Source organism: Tachypleus tridentatus, chromosome 6 (genome assembly GCF_004210375.1).
Source record: "Tachypleus tridentatus isolate NWPU-2018 chromosome 6, ASM421037v1, whole genome shotgun sequence".
Lineage (NCBI taxonomy): Eukaryota > Metazoa > Arthropoda > Merostomata > Xiphosura > Limulidae > Tachypleus > Tachypleus tridentatus.
In genome coordinates, this window is record NC_134830.1 from 117,181,218 (window position 1) to 117,208,827 (window position 27,610).

General features: G+C 34.9%; 1 long non-coding RNA gene across 2 annotated transcripts in view; it reads right to left on the bottom strand.

The window, feature by feature from the left end:
* The window catches only part of LOC143253398 (uncharacterized), a 270,323-nt gene that overhangs the window by 192,143 nt on the left and 50,570 nt on the right, over positions 1 to 27,610 (bottom strand). The window contains exon 1 of one of the 2 annotated variants that reach the window (XR_013029561.1): positions 3,155 to 3,639. The exons of the other annotated variant lie outside the window; for it this stretch is intronic. This is a non-coding gene — a long non-coding RNA (uncharacterized LOC143253398). Of the gene's footprint in view, positions 1 to 3,154; positions 3,640 to 27,610 lie in introns of those variants that run through there. 2 annotated transcript variants of the gene reach the window in all.

A 27,610-nucleotide genomic window follows, 5' to 3' on the forward strand; every position in this document is an offset into this window, starting at 1 on the left:
ATTCTATTTGCGTGGAAAAATCAAACTGTATTAAGTCAATCCGTCGTTACATTATGAACCACGATAGTGGTTCATAATAGGGATTGTGAAGAAATGCACAAAACTCTAATAAAACGTTCGGACAAAAAGTACCCTAAACCGTAAATATTTAGTTCAAACAACACTTTAAAATATTTGCTGTGGACTTTTAAGGCTGTACTCATATACAAACACATAAAAAGAACTCATGTTAGACTTGAAAAGAGAAAAAAATCTTCTTCAAATTAACCTTTTGTACAAGTTACTAATAAATTGGGTACTTCGAAGATCATATGGGTATTAAAAAGTCGAATTGTTCCTTTTGTATCTTACGCAAAATAAAAACATCACAATTCTAGTTCAAATTATGTCATCATTACTGTTTGAAATTACCTTTCTTATAAATACCTGGTGCTTCTTTAAAAAGCTTAAGGACAGGATGAAACAGGAATTACTAGCCAATGATAGATGAACGTTGGATAACTGTAACACATACATACTCAATGATAGATGAACGTTGGATAACTGTAACACGTACATACTCAATGATAGATGAACGTTGGATAACTGTAACACGTACATACTCAATGATAGATGAACGTTAGATAACTGTAACACGTACATACTCAATGATAGATGAACGTTAGATAACTGTAACACGTACATACTCAATGATAGATGAACGTTAGATAACTGTAACACGTACATACTCAATGATAGATGAACGTTAGATAACTGTAACACGTACATATTCAATGATAGATGAACGTTAGATAACTGTAACACGTACATACTCAATGACAGATGAACGTTAGATACCTGTAACACGTACATACTCAATAATAGATGACGTTAGATAACTGTAACACGTACATACTCAATGATAGATGAACGTTAGATAACTGTAACACGTACATACTCAATGATAGATGAACGTTGGATAACTGTAACGCGTACATACTCAATGATAGATGAACGTTAGATAACTGTAACACGTACATACTCAATGATAGATGAACGTTAGATAACTGTAACACGTACATACTCAATGATAGATGAACGTTGGATAACTGTAACACGTACATACTCAATGATAGATGAACGTTAGATAACTGTAACACGTACATACTCAATGATAGATGAACGTTGGATAACTGTAACACGTACATACTCAATGATAGATGAACGTTAGATAACTGTATCACGTACATACTCAATGATAGATGAACGTTGGATAACTGTAACACGTACATACTCAATGATAGATGAACGTTAGATAACTGTAACACGTACATACTCAATGATAGATGAACGTTAGATAACTGTAACACGTACATACTCAATGATAGATGAATGTTAGATAACTGTAACACGTACATACTCAATGACAGATGAACGTTAGATAACTTGTAACACGTACATACTCAATGATAGATGAACGTTAGATAACTGTAACACGTACATACTCAATGATAGATGAACGTTAGATAACTGTAACACGTACATACTCAATGATAGATGAACGTTGGATAACTGTAACACGTACATACTCAATGATAAATGAACGTTAGATAACTGTAACACGTACATACTCAATGATAGATGAACGTTGGATAACTGTAACACGTACATACTCAATGATAGATGAACGTTAGATAACTGTAACACGTACATACTCAATGATAGATGAACGTTAGATAACTGTAACACGTACATTCTCAATGATAGATGAACGTTAGATAACTGTAATACGTACATACTCAATGATAGATGAACGTTAGATAACTGTAACACGTACATACTCAATGATAGATGAACGTTAGATAACTGTAACACGTACATACTCAATGACAGATGAACGTTAGATAACTTGTAACACGTACATACTCAATGATAGATGAACGTTAGATAACTGTAACACGTACATACTCAATGATAGATGAACGTTAGATAACTGTAACACGTACATACTCAATGATAGATGAACGTTGGATAACTGTAACACGTACATACTCAATGATAGATGAACGTTAGATAACTGTAACACGTACATACTCAATGATAGATGAACGTTGGATAACTGTAACACGTACATACTCAATGATAGATGAACGTTAGATAACTGTAACACGTACATACTCAATGATAGATGAACGTTAGATAACTGTAACACGTACATTCTCAATGATAGATGAACGTTAGATAACTGTAATACGTACATACTCAATGATAGATGAACGTTAGATAACTGTAACACGTACATACTCAATGCTTTGCACACCATACAATAGTTGTTTTTAGTGAGCCAACACTTATATTACGCATTAAGTGAAAACGATACAAGTAGCTACTAGTTATGTTTATTGTCATCACTATGTGTAATGTTAGCTGCCATATCAAGTAACCATTTGCTATAGTTGAGCATTAAATAAACAGCCAACAAACAAGATAGATATAAAATTGGGAATTAAAAAACCTCCAAATAGAGATCGTAAAAAGTAAGAAAATAAGAGTGAACTTGTATATATTATGTTTACATTGTATATATTATGTATATATTGTATATATTATGTATATTTTGTATATATTATGTATATGTTGCATATATTATGTATATATTGTATATATTATGTTTATATTGTATATATTATGTATATAATGTATATATTATGTTTATATTGTATATATTATGTATATGTTGTACATATTATGTATATGTTGTATATATTATATATATTATGTATATGTTGTATATATTATATATATATTATGTTTATATTGTATATATTATGTATATGTTGTATATATTATGTACTCAAACTATAAATCCCTATTCTGGCTCTACCAAATGTAATTCTAAGTAACAGCATGGAACCAAAATAGGGGTTTATAGTTTAAGTAAATAATACATACACTATATCTAGCCTTGCCTTCTTACTTCTGTTTACGATCCCTATTTACAGGTTTTTAAATTTCCCAATTTTTATTTATTCTGTAAACCATATATATATTTGTTTTCGTAGCTACCCTTAGAATAAAAATATTCGTGTTGAAAGCTCTTAATATTCAAAGCTACATAGCCGTTCCTAATTTTGAACAGATAAACTAGAGAGGAGGTAGCGCCAACAGCACCTACCGTCAACTAAAATTAGAGATTCATTCCCCTCGGTGGACTCAGCAGATAGCCCGATGTGGCTTTGTTATAAGAAAATCACCATCTACCGTCAACTCTTAGAACAATCTTGTCCAACAGAATAGTGGGATTTGATTTTCATCCTTACAACGCACCTAAGGTCTCAAAGCACGGAGAAGGTTCTTTTCTACCTTGCAGTAACAGGATGCAAACACAAAACTTACAGATCATCAGTCCTGCAAGCTAGAAACTGAGCCACGCTCGGGTCGTGCGTTAAGTATGCACAAAATCAAATTCCTAGGTTGCATTTTCGAAACATCGATATTGAAAACAACTTATCTAGTCTGTAGTGACGTTCGTAACAGTAAATAGCTAGTTTCATTAGTGACGTAAATTGTTCATTTACGCTAAACTTTTAGGCTGTTTAAAAGTCATAAATTACAACAAACGTTTTAAAATACCCAGCGACTACGTCAAAAACGTTGTGGTTTTATACACACTACGTCATCTTAAGCCTCATCCAAATTATAAAATTTGGCATGTGAACAATTCCAGTTATAGTCTCTGAGCTCAAGAGTTTTAAACACCAAAATCTTCTTGAAGCCCATTAAAAAAAACAAACCAAAATGAAACCCAGCTGACGCATTAACTTTCGATGAAATATGAAGAATTCAAAATTTATTTTTACTCCAATGCCACCTAGTGGCTCAGCGGTAAACCTAAAGACTTAAAACCGGGTTTGAATACCTCTCATGGGCACTACACAGGTAATCCATTGTGAAGATTTATACTTAAATACAAACACATCTCACTCCACTAATGTATTAATTTTGATTAAATTGTTTGTTCAGTTAAATTTCGCCAAAACAATATTTAAGGATGCATGTGTGTTTTCTTATAGTAAAGCCACATCGGGCTAACTGTGGAGCCCACCGATGGGAGTCGAACCGCAGAATTTAGCGTTCCAAACCCGTAGACTTACCGCTGTACTAGTGAGGGTCGATAAGGAAGGGTTATTCGCGCTAATTAACTCTAATTTTGAAGTAATAAATAAGGAAACTGATTGAAACTACCCACCATCAAACTGAGCGTAAGAACTCGTTTGCAGGCTTATAATATTCTTTGCCCTTAAGAATAATAGAAACAAACGAAATGAATAATGGTATTTAACTTTTACTTTTATAACGCACCCATGGCCCCCAAAGCGCGGAGCGCAAATGTCTTTGGTGACAATGGGACTTGAAAGTGGAGTTTCAAAATTACATCCTAGCGCTAACCCTCGACCTAACATTTGATGAAATAGACATCTCAGTGCGAAGAATACAGACTGGTTCTAATCCAAGTACACATTAGCTTTTATACTTAGATTACAAAGTTAGTGCAACTTTCCAATTCAGAACACGTGTAGTTCCAGTGGAACTTTAGGAAGAGTCGACAAAATAGATATTAGAACCAAATATTCTCGACCCTACATCAAACCTTCTATCAAACGTTTTGACTCTAAGGCGTCACGTAGCGTCGTCTAATTACTTTTATTATAATAATAAATAAAGAGAAAAGCGAAAGAGGGGAAAATTTCTAAAAACTCTGAAGTTATTCTTATAAATTCACCAGAACCCACACAGCAATGACTGGAAGAAAGGAAATATATACATTTAATCACATTGTATTAAAATATGTGATTACAATTATTATGGGATTTCGTGATGGCAAGAAACCCACTTTAAGTAAAGGTATATTCTCAAGATGGCTGGTACAAAAGGTTCTTTGTTAACCTGTAGATGGTCGAAGAAGGTTGAAACCTTGTTCTGTACATTATTTTAACACCCATACCAGCCGTCTTGAAAATGGGTTATTATGGGATTTAATGACAGTAACAAAACATTGGGCAGTAAGTTAAATAGATAGATAGACAAGAATACAGATCAGTCAATTCGAGAATTATATGGAATTGCTGGTGTCATCCTGAATCAGACAACAGAAACCATGGATACATCAAAACTAACGATAACTCTCGACCAGAAAAAATGCCACGACTGTACAGTTCGAGCGTTAAATTTAGATCTATTTGAAAGGTTTTTGAACGCCAGTTTCTAGGCGATAAAACTGCACGTAAGGAAGGCACGAGGAGATTTTAAGCGCGTCACGTACCTTTGCATTCGTGACACAAGCATTTTGTACAGGAATAAATTTAGTCACGAAAGACTTTAAATTGACTGAACCGGTCAGTGAAGCTTAGGTATGGTGCATTACACTGGTCCTCGCCATGCAGAGCTGATTGAAGTATCTATCGGTTCTGTTCACCCTTATATATATATATATATATGTATATGTATATAAAGTTATTTAAATTTGCATGGTTGGTCGTTTCTTCTTTCTGCATAAAGAGTATTTGACTTTCTTTACCAGTTCTAAGTCAACCGCTATATGACTAAAAATATTTCCGAATGCAAGACCCAAAACAATCCAGAACGATCTAGAAATTTCGCAAATCCCCGAACTGATGAACCACTTATGTTTCTTTTATTTGTCCTAAACGTAAACAAAGTTTAGACATTTTAAAATATTTAAACACAAACTTTAATACTGGACAAACACACGCACAAACAAACAAACAAGTGTATAAAATTAGATGTTGAAAACTGTTCAACTAATCTTTGATCTGCTCCAGTTTTGCGATACAATCAAATCACTAAATTTTCATATTTTTGTTCTTCATTACACCACCTTTGATATGTAAACCGATCATTTTGTTTATACATTTTATGTCACTAAAGTGGAAGCTTTCCAATTCTATAGTTTATTTTCGAAATCATTTAGAAACGTAAGGTTTCAGAACTGATGAAGTAACATTCTTCTGTTGGAACCACTAGAGAAAAGAACTTTACCTTTCATAATTGTACCATTCAAACTATAACAACATATTTCGATTTGTGATTCAGCGTTGTATTTCATAACTGCAGAGAACCAGTAAAACACTATATATATATATATATGTGTGTGTGTGTGTTTGTGTAGTGCATTTTGATATGTGTGTGGGATTGGGATAGTAATTAAAAATTAGCATACATTTTCCAGTTATTACGGGTTCCTCTTATATATAATGTTCTGTAACCTAAGAAGTAAATCCCATTAAGGTCTACATCCTGCAATGAATTAGTGGGTAAGTTTGAGGGCTTATAACGCTAAAAATCAGGATTTGTTACCAGTGATTGGAAGAGCACAGATAGCTGTTTTTTGTCCTCAGATTTGCGCCTAACAACAAATAATGTCTTTAAAGAAGGAGAGACTGAAATGAAGGTTCAGTTTTGAGATTAAATGTTACTGGAAAATTATAATGATGTATATACATCATTTAATGGTAAATTCGAAAAATATGACCTCCATTTTTATTTCCTGGACCTTAAATCAAGGCGAGACCTTCAAATATTTATTAATATAAAAACAATAAGAAATGTACTGAAACTTCCTCACGGATACATTAGAAACAAACAAACAAAAGACACTTGTGACGTGATAATAGTCACAAATCATACAGCTCGAGAAGCAGAAATTAAAAAGTTTCGTCCATATCTCCATGTGTACGAAGGGCACTTGAAAACTATAGTTTCGAAATGTCAGGGTCATGTTGTTGTATAATATATATTATCTCGTTCATTCAGTAGGTACATGTGTTGAGTAAATGACGTCTAATACTGGTCTAAATGTTAAACTGTATAATATATATTATCTCGTTCATTCAGTAGGTACATGTGTGGAGTAAATGACGTCTAATACTGGTCTAAATGTTAAACTGTTTCGAAGAATCGGGTGATAGAAATATAATCTTAGTGTTTTGTTCATTTATTTCTATTATACTCTCGAACACAATGCCATGAGATTTTATTTTAATTATTTGTGAGTCGCCTTCAAATAAAAGTAAAAATAAAAATTCGAAAAAGAAAGTAAGTGTACAGATGGCTAATATTAATCTTTCAAAAACAATGTAAACAAGGCAGTAGAGTTGGGATTTGCATCATCCCTTTATAACATCACAGACACACAGTGTTTGTTTGTTTGTTTTTTGAATTTCGCGCAAAGCTACTCGAGGGCTATCTGTGCTAGCCGTCCCTAATTTAGCAGTGTAAGACTAGAGGGAAGGCAGCTAGTCATTACCACCCACCGCCAACTCTTGGGTTACTCTTTTACCAACGAAAAGTGGGATTCACCGATTATTATAACGCCCCCACGGCTGGGAGGGCGAGCAAGTTTGACGCCGCGAATTACGAGTCGCACGCCTTACGCGCTAGGCCATGCCAGGCCCTAATATTTAGAAAAGCTAATACTATTTTTGAAACTATGTCACCACACAATGGTTTATCCCATCGTTTTGGTTTTTCAATTGTCACGCAAAGAAGAAGGAAAAGAAAAGAATTGCCCAAAATTCAAACTTTTTGCTGTTATATTCACAAACATTTCCAAAACTTGTGGCTTAGTAATTACATAGATTCTATTATCGAAGCAGATTCTGTATAGTATTGTAAAGTTCTGATGAACTGCTGAGGAGATAGTTCAAATATAATTTCATTGAACAATTAACGCTTGATATATCTGTATGAAATGTCAGGAGAACCACATTTTTTTGTTTATTCGATTTTCGTCACTTCCTATGTTATAATACATTTTAAAACGCCAGTTAATACGAGTATTAATCTCTGACAGAAAATATAAATCCCAACTTAAAAACGTTCCCTTTGCTTTGAATTTCGCGCAAAGCTACACTACACGAGGGCTACCTGCGCGAGCCATCCTAAATTTAGCATTGTAAGACTAGAGGGAAGGCAGCTAGTCATCACCACCCACCGCCAACCCTTGCGCTACTTTTTAGCAACGAATAGTGTGATTGACCGCCACATTATAACGCCCCTACGGCTGAAAAGGCGAGCATGTTTGGTGTGATGGGAATTCGAAACCGCGACCCTCGTATTACGGGTCGAGAGCCTTAACCACCTGGCCATGCCGGAACTAACTTAAGAAGAGTCTTAGTGAATCTAGAATTCTATAAAGTTACATGTTACCTACTACCTGTAGTTACTAAGTTAGCAGTAAATGTTACCAACACGTTATCTGTAGTTACTAAGCTAGCAGTAAATGTTATTAAGCCTTTATCTATTGTTACTAAGCTAGCAGTAAATGTTATTAAGCCTTTATCTATTGTTACTAAGCTAGCAGTAAATGTTATTAAGCCTTTATCTATTGTTACTAAGCTTGCAGTAAATGTTACTACCACGTTATCTGCAGTTACTAAATTAGCAGTAAATGTTACTACCACGTTATCTGCAGTTACTAAATTAGCAGTAAATGTTACGAACACGTTATCTGTAGTTACTAAATTAGCAGTAAATGTTACGAACACGTTGTCTGTAGTTACTAAGTTAGCAGTAAACTAATGATCTAGATAAAAAACATTATTTGTTAGACATCATAGGCAGATGTTGATTCGTGGTGTTTTGTATGTACTTCTTAATGGTCAGTCTGCTTGGAATAAAATCTAATCTGGTACAGACAGTGTCATCCATGTTTTATCCTGTCCAGATGGACTGTCAGTTGAGAAGGAGAAACCACAGGACTTGAAAAGTAAATGTATGATGCACATTACTATGTACTCTGTTCATGAGTTTGACTAAAAATACTTGACGTTATAAAACCAGAACCTAGAACTGTTGAACAGTACACTGGACTGTATGTCGAGTTCTCTCACTGTTGATGGTATTTGTGGCCATAATCACAAGTAATTCACAACAGTTGCTGAAGAGATTCGGTAAATTTAGGTATTTTAAATTAATGATGCGGTCACACTGTAAACTAAAGTTATAAAATAACATTAATTCGGGTAAAACTTAGTAATTATAGCATGAGCAATTATTTTCAACATTAGAAACCAACAATACCAATAAAACTCACTCTAAAGAAACGTTGGATGTATTGACAATCAATTAGAGAACTCATAAAACTGATTAATTGAGCCAATGTTCTTTGCAGTTAACAGTCTTAGGAACAATAATGCTAAATGGAAAATGTGTTCAGATATCACAACACGGCTGCTAAAAATGTTAAACTCCAATTTTAATGTAACTCAGTAAAATCTAGTAAGAAAAATCGATTAAGAGTTACATATTTAAAACAATTTGGTTGAAAATGTGAGTGGTAACAGTTTTCAGATCCCCCCTCGCCGACAGACCCACGCACACACTTTTTGGAACTGCAATTCAACTAAGTTTCGGTTTGTTTTGGCCAAATTAGCTACAAAACTACAGAACCTTATCCACAATGGCTAAGAACAGTGTAGTTGATAAACTGTTACTGGAAACTTTCGTTAACTGCATTGATTATAATGTGGTAAATTGTATGGGTGATCTTATTGTGAGGATCTATCTTACACTGAGTTTCACTTTTGTTTTTCTTTTTTAAACAAAGTGTTAGAGTTCACGTTACATTATCAATTTATACGTTGCTTTTCTACGTTATTTCTATAGCGTCTCCTACAATCACTTGGTGGCTCAGCGGTAAGCGTGAAGGATTATATCGTTACAATTCAGGATTCGATCCTTCTAATGGCCGAAGCTCAAATGGCCCATGGTTTTTTTTCTTTGTGTTTAACAACAAACAAACATTGCTTATACTAAATCAACAAATAATCCAGTTTATTCCAGAATATGTTCAGAACAAAAAAAAATTCTTCCACTGTAAATTAATTGTTTGAACAAAAAACTTTCAAAAGCTGTTTTGAGGTCTCTTCTTTAATATTTACCTCTGTGCAGAAGCTTTTCTCGCATTAACTGCAGTTACTATGTGATTTGTAAGTTCAATGTGACACTGTCATTTGTTACTTTTTAATCTATTTAAAAATACCTTCGCTCTGGTTGTTTTTAAACATTGGGCCAATGTTGCTGAAGTATTGCCTGCCTGAATATATTTTTCTTTAGCGATGATTAGTAAAGGGCTTTAGAAACTTGGGCGATATGCTTCAAAGTTCGCATCAAAAAGATAAACCTCATATGTCAACTTGAGAATCTTTTGTGGACAACTTAATCCGCGCTATTTGTTTTAATTTTGAAATTTAACTTTACGAAGCTATAATACGATCTATTAAAACAACACGAAACGTGTTCTTCAGAATTGATAAACTTAGTCAAAATTGAGAACTAATCCTGTTTAATTACTTTCAAAGTTTAACACATGATTCTTCTTTTTCGCTTATACAAGAAGTAAATTTTTTCGTTCATTATGTTTTATCAACAACAAGTGCTTAATGGTTAGGGCGTTCGACTCGCAATCTATGGGTTGGAATCCCGTTATCAAACACACTCGCTCTTCAGTCATGGGGACGTTATAATGTGACGGTTGATGAAACTATTCTTTGGTAAAGAGTAGCCCAACAGTTGGCGACGGGTAGTATTAACTATCTTCTTTCCTTGTGTCTATCACTTCAACATTAGGGACAGCTAGAGCAAATAATTCTCGAGTAGGTTAGCGGGAAATTTGACAAACAAATTGCTTGTTTGTTTTTAAAATTTAGTGCAAAGTTACACAAGGGCTATCTGCTCTAGCCATCTCTAATTTATCACTGTATAGAGAGAAGGCAGCTAGCCATCACCACCCACTGGCAACTCTTGGGCTACTCTTTTACCAAAGAATAATGGGATTGACCGTTACTTTAGTGCCTTCATGGCTAAAAGAACGAGCATGTTTGATGTGACGGAGATTCAAACCCGCGACCCTCAGATTACGAATTGAGCGCCTTAACCACCTGGCCATGCCAGGCCGCAACTAGTGGCTTCACCTAAAATATCCCTACTATGTTGTAATACCAAACATTCTAACACTGGATTTACCCAAGTTTGATCGACTATATTATTCTAAGAGCTGCAACGCCCATAATTATACTAACGGCTCTACCTAAATTATCCCTACTATGCTATAGTACCAATCATTCCAGTAGTGGACTCATTTGATATCCCTCTAAAACAAACAATACAATAGCAGTGATCCTACTTTTGTCCCTAACCAGTATATCCTTACAGTATATCATTATCTTAACATTGAAGTCACCATCGTCTCTCATGCCAATATTGACATCAAACTTTACAGTCATGTACAACCATCGTACGATCAAGGATTTCAATGTTAATCATTTCATGAGTATGATTTCCATTATCGTCTTAGAAGCCAACATGCCAGTCATTCTTTTGTTAGTGGATTCAGTTGTTATAAGCAGAAAATAAAATATAAGTGAATTTTTTTAGCAAATATTTAATTTCACCATTTTAAAAATATAATTAAAATGAGGTCAAGAGCAATTGTTAATGACTAGAAAGCCAACTGAAGGAAGAATGTGTCTCAAGACGGCTGGTATGGGAAATCAAAACTTTTATTAAAATATTGTACAGAACAACGTTTCGACCTTACTTTAATAAGAAGGTCGATTGGTTTGATTAGTTTTTGTTTCTTAATTTCACGCAAAGCTACACGAGGGCTATCTGCGCTAGCCATCCCTAATTTGGCATTGTAAGGCTAGAGGGAAGGCAGCTAGTCATCACTAGCCAATGCTAACTCTTGGGCTGCTCTTTTACCAACGAATAGTAGGATTGACCATCACTTTATAACTCTCTCACGGCTGAAAGGGCGAGCATATTTGGTGTGATGGGGATTTGAACCCGCCACCTTCAGATTACGAGTCGAGTGCCTCAACCACCTGGCCATGCTTAAGAAGATCAAACGTTCTTCTCTACTTTATGTTAATAAAAATTTTAATGCCCATACCAGTTGTCTTGAAAGGTCATAAGCAATTTGACCTATCACGTGTTGAGAAGTATTTTGTGAACAATAATCTTACAAACGCGTTGACTTCAACCTTGTTAAAAAATATATTTCAAGTTATACAAAAAAGATACTTAAATATGCTAATACTGAGGTCGAGAAGATGTTAACTAAATTTCGATATGGAGCGACGATACAAGGAGGAATATGTTTCACAGACAATACTTTTATATTTGAACGATGTTGCAACGTATTTACTTTTCTGTCGATTAAAATTATGGGTATCAATATGTGAAATTTACATAAGTTAATTAAACAATAAATTGTTGTTGTTTTTTTAAATCATGTTTTATCATAAATAAAGTCTTGATAAAAATAACTATTTGTGCTCCATCCATCCAGAACTTTCCAGGGGCATGACGGTAAATCCCAAGGCCTAGGATGCTAAAAACCGAGGTTCGATATACTTGGTGAGAGCAGCACAGATAACCCATTGTATAGCTAACGTTATTTAACTTTACTATTTTCGTACAGAGGGATGTAGAAGCAGGTTCACCGTTACAATTCTGTGTCGTAGCTGTTGGAATCGTATGCAGTAGGTGGGTATCATGAAGAGATGGGTGTGGCCTATTTGTTGGTTAACGTGCTGAATTTGTAAACGTAAGAATTCGTGATGCCGTTGTGAGTTTGTCCTAAAATTTTAATCAGACGAATGATTTCCCTTTTCTGTTTTTTTTTTTTTTTTGGAACATACAGTTCACCAGTGAAATGAATGATGAATGTTTATATGGTTTCCTTTAACCATGAGGCCCGGCATGGCCATGTGAGTTAAGGCGTTCGAGTAGTAACCTAAGGGTCGCGGGTTCGAATCCCTGTCGCACCGCACATGCTCGCCCTTTCAGCCGTGGGGGCGTTATAATGTCACGGTCAATCCTACTATTCGTTGGTAAAAGAGTAGCCCAAGAGTTGGCGGTGGGTGGTGATGACTAGCTGCCTTCCTTCTAGTCTTACACTGCAAAATTAGAAACGACTAGCGCAGATAGTCCTTGAGTAGCTTTGTGCGAAATTAAAAAAAAAAAAAAAACAGACCTATTACCATAAGTTTTCTCCAGTGAAAATCTTGGGTGGCTGTATAAGCACCACATCAGCATTATTCAAAATCTGTATAAGCACCACATCAGCACCATTCGAGGGTTGTATAAGCAACACATCAGCACTATATGAGAGCTATATAAACACTACATCAGTACCATTAAAGAGTTCTATAAGCATTACGTCAGCACTACTCCAGAGCTGTGAAAGCACTACATCAGCATTAACCGAGAGCTTTGAGAAGAGTGTTCGTGACTCCGATTGGGTTCAAACCCATAAACTCGAAATTTCTTTGAATGACGGTTAAATATGTTCCGTTAGTTAGAAAGCCCTTTATATTGCTTAGCGCGAAAATTCTAAAAAAAGAAAAGAAAAATAAAGGTATATGTGTCACTACGACACAGTGTGACAAAAGAGTCACTTTCCCGTTCTTAGAAGGTTATTTACATTCAAACCGTATAGTGTAAAAAGAAAGAAAGAAAAACAGAAACATTTCTTAGAAACGGTCATAAATATAACGAGGTGATGATTGTGTATTGTCCTGTAGGAAAGGCTCACACTATTTTATTATATATATCTTGTGTTCACATTGAAGTGACATGGTTTATTTATCAAATGTTTGCTCTAACAATATCAATGCAATACGACAGTTCGGTAAAACTACAACTCTTTTGTAAAATTCTGTAACATATTTCTGTAACATTAAAATATTTTATGTAAAACTACAACATTTCTGTAATAATGAAACATTTTTTGTAACACTACAACACTTTTCTCTAACAATATCTCTATTTTAAAAGCACCCTTTTGTAACATTACAAAATTTTTATAAAACAATACAACATTTTATGAAACACCACAACACTTTTGTAACACTAAAACTTTTCTTTAACAATATTTTTAAACAAAACATTTTACTAACAATAGAACTTTATGAAATAGTACGAAATGTTTGTTAAAATGCAACTTTTTTGTAACTTACAATATGTTTCATAACACTAAGACATTTATTTGTAATGCCACAACATTCTTTATAACAATTTTTTATTACAACATATTTTATTCTTGGGTAGCGTTTAATTGCAAAATTGTACATTTTAATGTAATAGAGCATTAGCTACGAGACAGGCGTTGAAAGTGAGACTACAAAATCGTTTAATTCTTTTATTATTCATTTCACATTTGTTAATTATTCAGATCATTGAAGTAAGAACCTTATCTGTGTTCACCTGTATTTTATTTTCATCTTTCTATATTCTTGAAAATAATATTCTCTAAGTTATTCTATAATTACTGAGAAGAGAAAAGAAAAAACAAGAACTCTGTATTAAAATGTCGTATGTTACATCAAGAACGTAAGCTTTGATACGGTTATGAATTGTTAACAAATCAAATTCATAGCCATTAATAACATAATACATGAGATTATTATTGTTGCTTTATACTTATAACTCAAACAGTTCTTGTTAAACTGGGTTTTTCATCGAGCCAATAAGAAATTGTTGTTGTTTTTTTAAATTTCGCGCATAGCTACACGAGGACTATCTGCGCTAGCCGTCGCTAATTTAGAAGTGCGATACCAGAGGGAAAGTAGGTAGTCATCACCATCCACCGCCACCTCTTGGGCTACTCTTTTACCAATGAATAGTGAGATTGGCCATCACATTATAACGCCCCCAAGGCTGAAATGACGAGCATGTTTGGTGTGACGGAAATTCGAACCTGCGATCCTCGCATCACGAGTCAAGCGCCTTAACCTCCTGGCCATATCGAGCCGTATAAGAAAATGAAATTTCCATTAAATTCGAATCAAAGCAAGCATAAATTTAACCTTGTAATGGATATGACAAATATGATGAATCCCGGTGGTGTTGAGGGATAAGTTTAAAGATTTACAACGCTAAATTCCGAGGTTTAATTCCTCTCAGTGAATACAGCAAGGAACTCAATGTGGCTTTGCTCTAAAAAAAACACCAAAGAAACAAACAAGCCAGGAATAAATAAATACGAACATTTTGTTTGTTTGTTTTGGAATTTCGCACAAAGCTACTCGAGGGCTATCTGTGCTAGCCGTCCCTAATTTAGCAATGTAAGACTAAAAGGAATGCAGCTAGTCATCACCACCCACCGCCAACTCTTGGGCTACTCTTTTACCAATGAATAGTGGGATTGACCGTCACATTATAACGCCCCCACGGCTGAAAGGGCGAGCATGTTTGGCGCGACCGGGATGCGAACCCGTGACCCTCAGATTACGAGTCGCACGCCTTAACACGCTTGGTCATGCCGGGCCTACGAACATTTCTTGCTTACAATTATTAAAATACATCAATTCATCAGTTGGGCACCATTGGTGTTATTTTGGGCTGTAATTGTCGCTATTCATTTTCCATTACTGTAAGGTTTTGGGGCCATTATGTTCTTGGTTGAACAATGTTATTTCTCTAGGGCTCTCACACATACTTATATATATTATTTTAGTTTTAAATTAAAGCAAACAAAACATGTTGATATTATTTTGCAGACCCCAAACAACTTACGTTAGAAACCATTTTTTAAACCTATTATTAATACGTTAAGAAAAGAAAACAAAAACACAGCAAATAAAATCACTATTTACATAACACATTTAGTCTGCATATTAATTTGTTGTGTGAACGTGGCTAGCGATAACTGTCCTTTCCTTTCAGCCAGGAAAACCATTTCTTTTTTTTCAACTAATCAGCGAATGCTTTCCCTTGAGTCCCATTTGGTTCGTTTTCAGAACACATAGTTTATCAGTGAAATGAATAATCAATGTTTATTGAGTTTCCAGTGGACACGAGCTTTTTCGAGTTAAAAGCTTGGGTGGTTTTATAAGTGTACATCAAAACACTCGAAAGCTCTGAGAAGAACGTTCATGGCTTCAAATCGGATTCAAAACCGAAAGTCGGAAGTTTCTTTGATTGAGTCTAGTGTTTGACCGAGCCTCTCGGGACGCACGTTCCCCATACACTGGACTTCAAGATGGTCTCAGTTGTATCCCAAGGGGTCTCTGGCTAATGGGTCGGTAAACAGCTGATAGCTTTTGTGGAACTCTGATAGAGACGATTCATTAAGTCTCGACTGTTTTCCCCGAGTTTCTTGTTGTTTAATGGTGCTACTATTAATAAAATAGTTTTTATTTCTTGTGAGAACTAGACGAGTAGGATTGCCCCTTAGAAGAGATAGTAATTTTGAAGTACTTGTAATAACGCCCGTAGAAGTAATTTGTCGAACTGCTCTGTGCCTCATAAGGTGGCATTCTGTTAAACGAGGAGAAACTCGCCCATGTTATAATCAAGTTCAGTACATTAAAATAAACGTGACACGTAAGCTTTTGTGCGATTATATTATACCATGATTTTCGGGGCCTCGAGAGGTTATAAATTCACATTATTGAACAGTTTTTAGTTCTTGTGAGATCTAGACGTGGAGGATTGCCCCTTAGAAGAGATAGTAATTTTGAAGTACTTGGTATAGCTTGTTATGGTATTCAAACACCAGTGTTCTCTTCTCTCCCAGTAGCTGAGCGGTAACTGAAAGCTTATAACGCAAAAAATCTGGTTTTGATACTCGTAAAGGGCACAGGACATCTACCATGTTGTGTAGCTTTACAGTTCACAACAAAAACAAACGAGTTTTGTTTTTTCCTGCATTATATTGCTAGAACAATTATATCCCACTTCGTTATAAAATACCTCTGAACAAATATATCACTTCCTTATAAAATACCTCTGAACAAATATACCACTTCGGTATAAAATACCTCTGAACAAATATACCACTTCGTTATAAAATACCTCTGAACAAATATACCACTTCGTTATAAAATACCTCTGAAGAAGGAAATGAATCATATAATCTTTTTAAACATCCGGGAAACCTTAAATCTTCATTCTATTTTTTATCTTTTTTTCCCTATTAACTGTTGTTAACTTAAAACGTCAACGGTTATTTCTGATTTAGTGTATTATGATTTACAGAAGCATTGTGTCTGCATGCTTTTATTCTTTAATATAGTTTGTGTGATATCGTAAAGTCGAGCTCTCATTCTTCAACCTTCATTTTATATCACAATGCTACCACCTTTTTCATTTTTCCCCAGACACTATCAGTACCTCGAGCGTTTAGCAATTTCTAGATTATAATATTTCTCGAGCCCCAAAGCGCGCGCCGTAGATGTCGAACTCTTTGTTGCTCTTGAGATTTATATGGGAATTAATTGTTGGACCAATCAATACGACGAGAACCCTTGAATCCAAATGACAGTTTTTGCTGTTAATGGCAACAGAAACAGCACACTTCCTCCAGGTTCTCCATAAGCTATTGGTCATCAGTCATTTAACGTCTTATGGTCGTATTAAGACCTCGCCTTTCTCGTTGAAAATTGATGATGTCATTTAAGCGGCAAAAAGCCCATTACTAATTGCCTTAGTACCAAAAGGCGGAAAGGACACGGGCTCCTCTATATGCCGTAATGAAGCAACTACTGGCACTTTCTAACATTTGCCTTTAATAGGAGTAAGATACAGTGAAAGCCAGGGTCAGTAATGTACCCCATGGCATTGATCTGATTTAAGAGACTTTTGCAAAACTTGCACGGCTTCTTCACCGAGCGGCAGTCAGGGATTTCATTAAGAACGAAACAATTCATTTGGAAGTAGAGATAAGAGCCAATAAATAAGCGGTGGTTATAAATAATAATTTTATGTAGTTTTATACGCTTGTCTGAACGACGGGAAATTTGGCAATTTTGATATGTTGTCAGACATTACGAGGGAGAGTAGCGGTGGATCATTATATCTACAGTAAAATGTTTCTGCTACATCATCATAATTCTAGTAAAATGTTCCTGATAGAACATCATATTTTCAGTAAAACATTTCTGTTATATTATCACATCTCCAGGAAAATATTTTTGTTATACCTTCATATATCCAGTAAAACGTTTCTGATACATCATCATATCTCCAGTAACTTATTTCTCTTACATTATCGTATTTCCAGTAAAACTTTTCTGTTACATCATCATATCTCCAGAAAAATATTTTTGTTACACCTTCATATCTCCAGTAAAAGGTTTCTGTTACATTATCGTATTTCCAGTAAAATATTTCTCTTACATCATCAAATTTTCAGTAAAACTTTTCTGTTATATCATCATATCTCCAGTAAAATATTTCTGTTACATCATCATATTTCAAATAAAATGTTTCTGTTATATTATCATATCTCAAGGAAAATATTTTGTTACACCTTTATATCTCCAGTAAAATGCTTCTGCCACATTATCATATCCTCACTAAAATGTTTCTGTTACACCATCATATTTCAAATAAAATGTTTCTGTTATATTATCATATCACAAGGAAAATATTTTTGTTACACCTTCATATCTGCAGTAAAACGTTTCTGTTACATCATCACATCCCCAGTAAATTGTTTCTGTTAAACATCATATTTCAAATAAAATGGTTCTGTAAGAATATCGCAGCCCCAGTAAAATGTTTTTGTTTCATCATCCTATTTCCAGCAAAATGTTTCTTTTATAACATCATATTTCCAGTAAAATTTTTCTGTTTCATCATCATATCTCCAGTAAAATGTTTCTATTATATAATCATATTTCCAGTAAAATTTTTCTGTTTCATCATCATATCTCCAGTAAAATGTTTCTATTATATAATCATATTTCCAGTGAAATGTTTCTATTACATTATCATATCTCCAGTAAAATGTTTCTAGTACATCATCATATTTCTAGTAAAATACTTCTTTTACGACATCATATTTCCAGTAAGATGTTTCTGTTATATTATCATATCTCAAGGAAAATATTTTTGTTACACCTTCATATCCGCAGTAAAACGTTTTTGTTACATCATCACATCCCCAGTAAATTGTTTCTGTTAAATCGTCATATTTCCAGCAAAATGTTTCTTTTATAACATCATATTTCCAGTAAAATATTTCTGTTACATCATCATATCGCTAGTAAAATGTTTCTTTTACATCATCATATTTCCAGTAAAATGTTTCTTTTACAACATCGTATTTCCAGTAAAACGTTTCCATTACATTAGCATATCTCCAGTAAAATGTTTCTGTTACTTCATCATATCTCCAGTAAAATGTTTCTATTACATTATCGTATTTCTTTTACATCATCATATTTTGAATAAAACTTTTCTGTTACATCATCATATCTCCAGTAAAATATTTTTGTTACACCGTCATATTTCTAGTAAAACGTTTTTGTTATATCATCGTATCTCTAGTAAAATGTTCCTGTTATATCATCATATTTTAAACAATATGTTTCTGTTATATCATAATATTTCCAGTCAAATGTTTCTTTTACATAACCATATTTCCAGTAAATTGTTTCCTTACATCGTCATATCTCAGGTAAAATTTTTCTGTCGCATCGTCATATTTCCAGTAAAACTTTCTTGTTACGCTATCATATCTCCAGTAAAATATTTCTGTTGCATCGTTATATTTTCAGTAAAATGTTTCTATTACTTTGTCATATATCCAAGAAAATATTTTTGTTACATCATCATATCTCCAGGAAAACGTTTTTGTTACATCATCATATCTGCAGTAAAATGTTTCTTTTACATTGTCATATTTCCAGTAAAATATTTCTGTTACGTGTTCTAAATTAAGCTTAAGAGGCTGTAGTTCTATTTGTTGTTTTCTGTGCTGTCCATCGTCCAAAACATTTATTATACGAAGATGATTCTTACATCAATCTTTTTTCTTCTTATAAAAAGGCTCTCCACTGGCATAGCGGCATGTCTGCAGACTCGCATTCCCTAAAACCGGGTTTCGATAACTGTGGTAGACAGAACCTAGACCTGTTTAGTTTTGTGTTTGATTCCAAATAAACAACCTTCTTATAAAAACTCGTTTGTTAAAACCAGAACTGCAATTTTTTTTTAATTATGATTTGCAGTAAGGCCTAATCATCTTGTTTCGAAATTTAAGCTTGTGGATGAAATTTGTTTGTAAAACAACTTGAGATGGATATAATTCCTGCCATTGTAACACGATTCTTTAGGGTTCACGTGAAAACGTTCTCCCAGTCTCATGTTATACGTTTGGATAGTTTCACATACCTTCCAGAACTAATTTATTATGATTATTCTGGGGTTATTGTAACGATAGACATACATGAGTTTTGTTGATCTGTTATTAGACGAAGCTTTCCGATGGGCTACCAGTGTTGTGCCCATTAATGGTAGCAAAACCCGATTAAAAACAGAAGCCCTCAGACTTACCGTTGAGCCATAGGAAGGAAATAGTGGAGCGTATGCGCATAATATTTGTGAAATGTCATAGATAAAAGAAACTGTCCACCTAGTGCCTAGAAACTGCAAATAAATTAGAATTTAGTTAAACTAATATAATAGATTTATTTCATAAATATTTACATAATTAAAAAAGTAACGCATGTACGTGTGTAGGAAGCTATTTAGACTACGTCTTATCTCAGACAGCAATCTTTATGTGAACTTATTTGTTTGTTTTTTTATACACACTTATTGTACCTGTATCAGTTTTCTGTTGAGTAGGAAGCCAAGAATATTATTACCAATACGTCTCCCCCCAGGGCTTAGAAAATGTCAGTTGATCTGGTTTGTTTGTTCTTAAATTTCACGCAAAGCTACACGACAGTCATCTGCGCTAGCCGTCCCTAATTTAGCAGTGTAAGACCATGAGGAAGGCAGCTAGTCATCACCACCCACCACCAACTCTTGGGCTACTCTTTTACCAACGAATAATTGGATTGACCGTCATTTATAACGCCCCCCACGGTTTAATGGGCAAGCATGTTTGTGAGACGGGGATTCGAACCCGCGACCCTCAGATTACAAGTCGAGTATCTTAACCAGCTGGCTATACCGGGCTCAATAAATCTTTTTTTTTTTCATATTAAATAAGTTAATCATTTTACCATTTCTCATCAAATCATTTGGCTCAAAGTGTTTTTTATACTCGAAATGTTTGGTTGGTATCCCACTCTTGTGGAATAGCTTTAACCTCGCATCCATTGAAACGTCTAGCACGGCCATCAGATTTGTTCAAAATTCTATTACCTTGAGAAGGTCATTTAATTGCAGAGCAACAGAAGTGGTCTTGATTGGGTTAACATTTTGTAAGGTTTGTGCATTCAAATATAAAGTACAAGTTATGATAAGTACAAATTTGATATTTGTGAAATAGGCCTATAGAATATCGTATTTATACCGATGTTCAACCGATAAAGCCATTGACCCGGCATGGCCAGATGATTAAGGCACTCTATTCATAATCCGAGGGTTGCGGGTTCGAATCCCTGTCACACCAAACATGCTCGCCCTTTCAGCCGTGGGAACAATATAAAGTGACGGTCAAGCCCAATATGTGTTGGTAAAAGAGTAACTCAAGAGTTGGCGGTGGTTGATGATGACTAGTTGCCTTTCCTCTAGTCTTACACTGCTAAATTAGGGACGGCTAGCGCAGATAACCCTCGAGTAGCTATGCGCAAAATTTAAGCCAATCTGATAAGATCACTATAGGCCAAAAAACAGATAACTAACTACAAAAGACACTACTTCTGTATACTTTACATGCTAGTTTAATTAAAGGTGGTGCTTTCCCTACATGTTTTGCCCCTTATAGAACTTTAATTTTATAGCTCTCATTCATTAATCTCAAGGGATGATCTAAAATATATTGTAGACATTTATATGTCATTGGTAGTTTTATGTTATATCAAAATGTATATGATATGAGTGGAAACTTCTATATAATTCGAAATGACATTCGATAGCTTTCCATTTCTATCTTTATAATTACAGACCTAGCACTGGTGGTTAGGGTACTCGACTCGCAATCTGAGTATCGCGTGTTCGAATCGTAGTTATGATCACCCTTTCAGCCTGTGGGGGCATTCTAATTTACAATCATTTCTACTATTTGTTCGTAAAAGAGCAACCCAAAAGTTGGTGGTTGGTGTTGTTGGCTAATTGCTTTCCCTCTACTTTATCACTGCTAAATTGTGGACAGCTAGTGCAGACAGCCCTTCTGAAACTTTGAACTATTGACTTTGTTTGTTCACGCAATTGGAAATTTCTAATCCTTACCGACAAATGCATTATTTAAAAATAAAATAAAACTTCACGTGTTCCCATTGTTGGTATAATAATTTATAATAACGCTTATTACAAATAATGGTTTATGTATAAAAGTTTTACAAACTTACAAACAATATCGAGTCTTCTATGTGGTCTGGAACTGAATATTTTATCGATCGTTCACGATAAGCGAATTCATTTCGAGTTGATATCGGTACAGTTCATTTAAGGGGTAACTAGCTAGCTCTAATAATCGTTTTTTCACTACTAAAATTATCTAATGTTTCCATAAAATACTGTAGAAATACTAACGTCCGATGCTAATCCACTGAAGTTAAACGGTTTGCTATGTTCGAAATCTATAAACGTTCCTAGTCAAATATCTGTAGTTTCCCGATTAATAAGCGTTTATAACAGTTATGACCTCTCAGGTTTATAGTATACCAACAGTAGCAGACCAACAATATAAAAACTGTTTGCCGGTGCGTCGATTTATAAACTTCAGGCGAGGTTCTCGAAATTTCAGGTGGCAACAATATTTGAAGATACGCCAGTGCTTTCGTAAAACTTATATTGTTGATTCTTACACTCGAGAATCTTCTACAAATTTAGGGAATAGGCGGAATTACGCGGTACTCATTTAACAATATAAGTTAACTAAAACAAACATTGGTATTAAAATAAATAAGTAATAGTAAATTCTTTACATTATGTATTTAGAAAGCGACTCCTATGGTATATTTTAATTTTAAAATATTATACAGTTACGTCTCTTGAAAACATTTTCAAAACCAATCGCTGTCGTTTCTGGTTTATTCAAAATTGTACATTTACTAGTGATTTTGCCCTATCCGGCAACTGTTGTTTCTAAACGCATCATACATAATCAGTTGTTGGTGATAACAAAATTGAATAATAAAAGTTAAATACGTATGTATACGAATGTTCTGCCACTTTACACGACGTTCGTTTTGTTATGTGCACGATATGAAACTTTCCTTTTACGTAATTACGAATGCGCGAGTATTAAAAACTTAGGACTTTGAAAGAGCTTTAAGAATTAATAATTTTATCTTTGGAAAAGTTCTACTAGCGTGGTGATACGTCTTTACATACACTCTTTTTATCACTTTCTATCTTGAGAAACTCTACGAGGCCAAATATGATTTCTTGAATATACCAGACAATAAAATATCCTTTTTATTGTTAGATTAAGAACATTCATTTTGTGCGAGGTTTAGAAAGCCCAACATTGGATGGGACTGAAGAGTGAGCTAATCTTTCAGTTTAGGCTTGACTGATTTGGCAAGTTAAAAGAAACTGGCGAAAAGGACGGTGAAAAGCAGTACGTGGTTTTGTTGGTAGAAGGTCTTACTCGATCTCCGACCGCGACAGATAAGACTTGGAGGTCTCTAAATCGTCTGATTCCTGTTCATTCAGAAAGCTTTCTCTCTCTTTTTTTTTTTTTTTTTGCCTATATTAGAAGTAATACGAGTGATAAATTTCCTGCCAATAAAGAAATTACCTCGCAGACAAGAAACTGAAGGTGAAAAGGACAGAGAACCAGTTAGAAGAATAGCGAAAGGGGTTCTTATAAAAAAATGTTTTATACAACTAGGCCTAACAAACGACTGCAGAAGTAATGTAACGGAAAGAACTGATAAGAGTTGAGAAACAGAATGTTCATTTTTTTTATCTTTTTCGTGTTATTAATAGGAAAAGACGTTTAGTGAAAGAGATCTAAAAATAGTGCATATATTGTTTATAGGGTTAGTAGCATGCTTTTGTTTCGGTTTTTATCCAACAATCTCTCTAAACATGCCCCCCGCTAGTACAGCGGTATGTCTCCGGATTTACAACGCTAAAATCAGCGGTTTGATTCCCCTCGGTGGGCTGAGCAGATAGCCCTATATGGCTTTGCTATAAGAAACAAACAAACACACACTCTCTAAAAATTCCTAATTTTAAAATTAATTAAACTTTTAAATTAATGAGAATAAACAATTTGTGTGTAACAGTTTCTAAATTAGTCATAATATTAAAGATAATTACATTAAAATATCTTAAAGTTGACATCTCGCTATACTTTATTGATTTACGTATTCAGTTGTAGCCAATTTTGTTTTTCCAATACGGTATGATTATTTTCGTGCAGGCTGTTATTTTTGACACAAAATTACACGAGGGCTACCAGGGCACAGTCAAACATAACAGGCCAGAATAAAGGCAGCAACATCATCACCAACTGTAACTGTACTCCTCTTTGGTTGAATAGTGGGATTGACCTTTACTCTTATAACGCGCTCATGGCCTCATAGTAAGCGCGGTTTTTGTATTCAATGACGTGAATTGTATAATGTGCTCTCCAGTGTCTCAGGGGTATATCTGATGACTTATAACGCTAAAATTCGGGTTTGAATACAAGTGGTGGACACATCAAACAAACCTAAAATGTTGGCAGGTAATGACAGAATATATTCACTCCTGCAATTATTACCGTAGAAAGACAAAATTATCCATAAAAAACAAGTATATATATATGCATGTGTGTGTGTCTGTGTGCAAATATATTATATATATATATATCAGTTTTGACATGTAATTTAATTCACTAACGCTATTTGAAGCTGGTAACACACACACACACACCCTCTTTTTTTTCTACAGAGGCTCTTTTTCACTGTAACCTAATTACGATTTAGAATCTATCTTGGTCGGTTGTCACAATACCAGATTTGACCGCTACGAAAGAAACTCACGCTTCACCAATTTGCTCGAGCGGAAGTAATAGGTTAGCTGCGTACCATGTAAACTACTGCACAAAGGCAAAGGGCACGCGCTGTCTTTGCGCCTAATTAAGTCCGCGAATTAAACGCAGCGCTCATCAGATGGAGATGGCCTGAGTCGACGATTTTTGCATGTGCCTAATTGAATTTCTGCTCGTTAATCAAGAAGCAGGCGGAATTGGTGCAAATAAAAACGTCTCTGTGAACTGCTTGTTGGGGCTGCGCGGTCACAAGTGATCGTACTGACTATATTATTGCGGTTTCGTCAAGACTATTGTGGTGTTCCTCATATTCGGAGTTACTGACATGATAGCAACTGTTGGCATAGAAATTGATCATCGCTGTTGGTCGGTTCCGGAAATATCCACGTGAAGAGCTCAGCTCGCCAACTCCATTGTAAAGTTTGACATTATACACTGAATAGGTAAAGAACGTAAGCTTCCTTGCGAGACTTCGTCGTGCTGTCAATCTATCTGTCTGTTTGTCTGTCCGTCTATCTATCTACCAAAGAGTAACGTATACGTCTCTTTGTCCGTAGGCTTCACTGCAGTTGTTTTTTTTAACCTACTCATCTGCGTGATTAGTTTCAACACGAGTTGTTCGTGTTTGAAGAGAAGACAGAGATGAGGCATATATAGCTGGTAGCAATGATCCGGTTGGAAAATAATAACATTTTAATCTGGTGTATATGTCAGTTTTCTTTCTATATTACAGGAATTAGAAGGGTAGATACTGTATTGTTCAGTGGAAACCTAGCATGAACCGCGTACTGAATATGTTATTTTTTAAGTCAGCGTTTTCCTTTGAGTAATAAATAATACAACAACAATAAAAAAGTTCCGTGGCTTACAATAATAAAGATTAAATCTCTACAGGTCTTTCTTTTCATCATTTTGTTTGACATAAGATGCAAATTAGGTGGCATTTACATAACAAGCAGGAAGCGAGTTCTGTTTTTCCTTTCTTTTTTCTACGAACAAGTATTATGATTTATTAAACGTTGGACGTTTGTTCTGAAACACTTTGGGGCGACTAACACACATACGAAATAACTCACTGTAAGCGATACACATTCTAAAACTTCACGATACATTTTAGCAAAAACTTATGACAAATTCGACGCGTTTTTCTTTTGTCATAGTAGACGGCCCCTTCAGTGTTTCAAGAATATGAATCTCAGAACGGCTGGTATAAGTGTTGTTTGTATGTTGTTGTTTTTTAATTTCGCTCAAAGATACACGAGGGCTATCAGCGCTAGCCGTTCCCAATTTAGCAGGGTAAGACTAGAAGAAATGCAGCCAGTCATCATCACCCACCGCCAACTATTGTGTTACTCTTTTACCAAGAGATAGTGGGATTGACCGTTACATTATAACGCCCCCACGGCTGAAAGAACGAGCATGTTTGGCGTCATAGGGATTCGAACCCACGACCCTTAGATTATGAGTCGAGCACCTTAACCACCTGGCCATGCCGGGCCTGGTATGAGTATTAAGACTTTTTACTAATAAAGCAAAGAAGAACGTTTTCACCTTCTTAGGTCATCTTCAGGCTAACTTCAAGTGGATTTCCCGAGCCTCACGAGTCTTAACGATATGTTTGCTGACTTACAACGCTAAAATTCGGGTTTCAATATCCGTGGTGGGCGAGTACGGATAGCTCATTGTGTAACTTTGTCCTTAATTACAATCAAATGTAAAACAATCCAGAAAGAGCTTTCGATATGATATATATCTGCATTATTCCAATATAATGATTTCTCCATTTCTAACTGTAAGACCTAACACGTGTGGTTTGGAGATGCTAAGAAAATCCAGAAAGAGTTTTCGATATGATATATATCTGCATTATTCCAATATAATGATTTCTCCATTTCTAACTGTAAGACCTAACACGTGTGGTTTGGAGATGCTAAGAAAATCCAGAAAGAGTTTTCGATATGATATATATCTGCATTATTCCAATATAATGATTTCTCCATTTCTAACTGTAAGACCTAACACGTGTGGTTTGGAGATGCTAAGAAAATGCAGAAAGAGTTTTCGAGCTCAGTTTTCGTAACACTTCACTTTGTTTCCGTATGTGTAGAAAATGTGACCATTCGGTGAGATAAAAGACAATGAGTTGGTGGTGTGTGCTGTTGGTTATATGATCGCTTTTTCTCTTTTAGTCTATCAATTAAAATTAGTGATAGTTTGGTGTAGGTATTCAAAAAACAATAAAATATGTTCTAACCGTGCAGTAATGCAAAATGGTCGTGATTGGGTTGTTTTTTATCGAAGTATGGTAGTGATGGGGTTGTTTGTTATCGAAGTATCGTGGTAATGGTGTTGTTTGTCATCGAAGTATGGTAGTGATGGGGTTGTTTGTTATGGAAGTGTGGTAGTGATGGGGTTGTTTCTTATCGAAGTTTGGTAGTGATGTGGTTCATTGTTATCGAAGTATGGTAGTGATGGGATTGTTTGTTATGGAAGTGTGGTAGTAATGGGGTTGTTTGTTATGGAAGTGTGGTAGTGATGGGATTGTTTGTTATCGAAGTATGGTAGTAATGGGGTTGTTTGTTATCGAAGTGTGGTAATAATGAGGTTGTTTATTATGGAAGTGTGGTAGTGATGGGGTTGTTTGTTATTGACGTA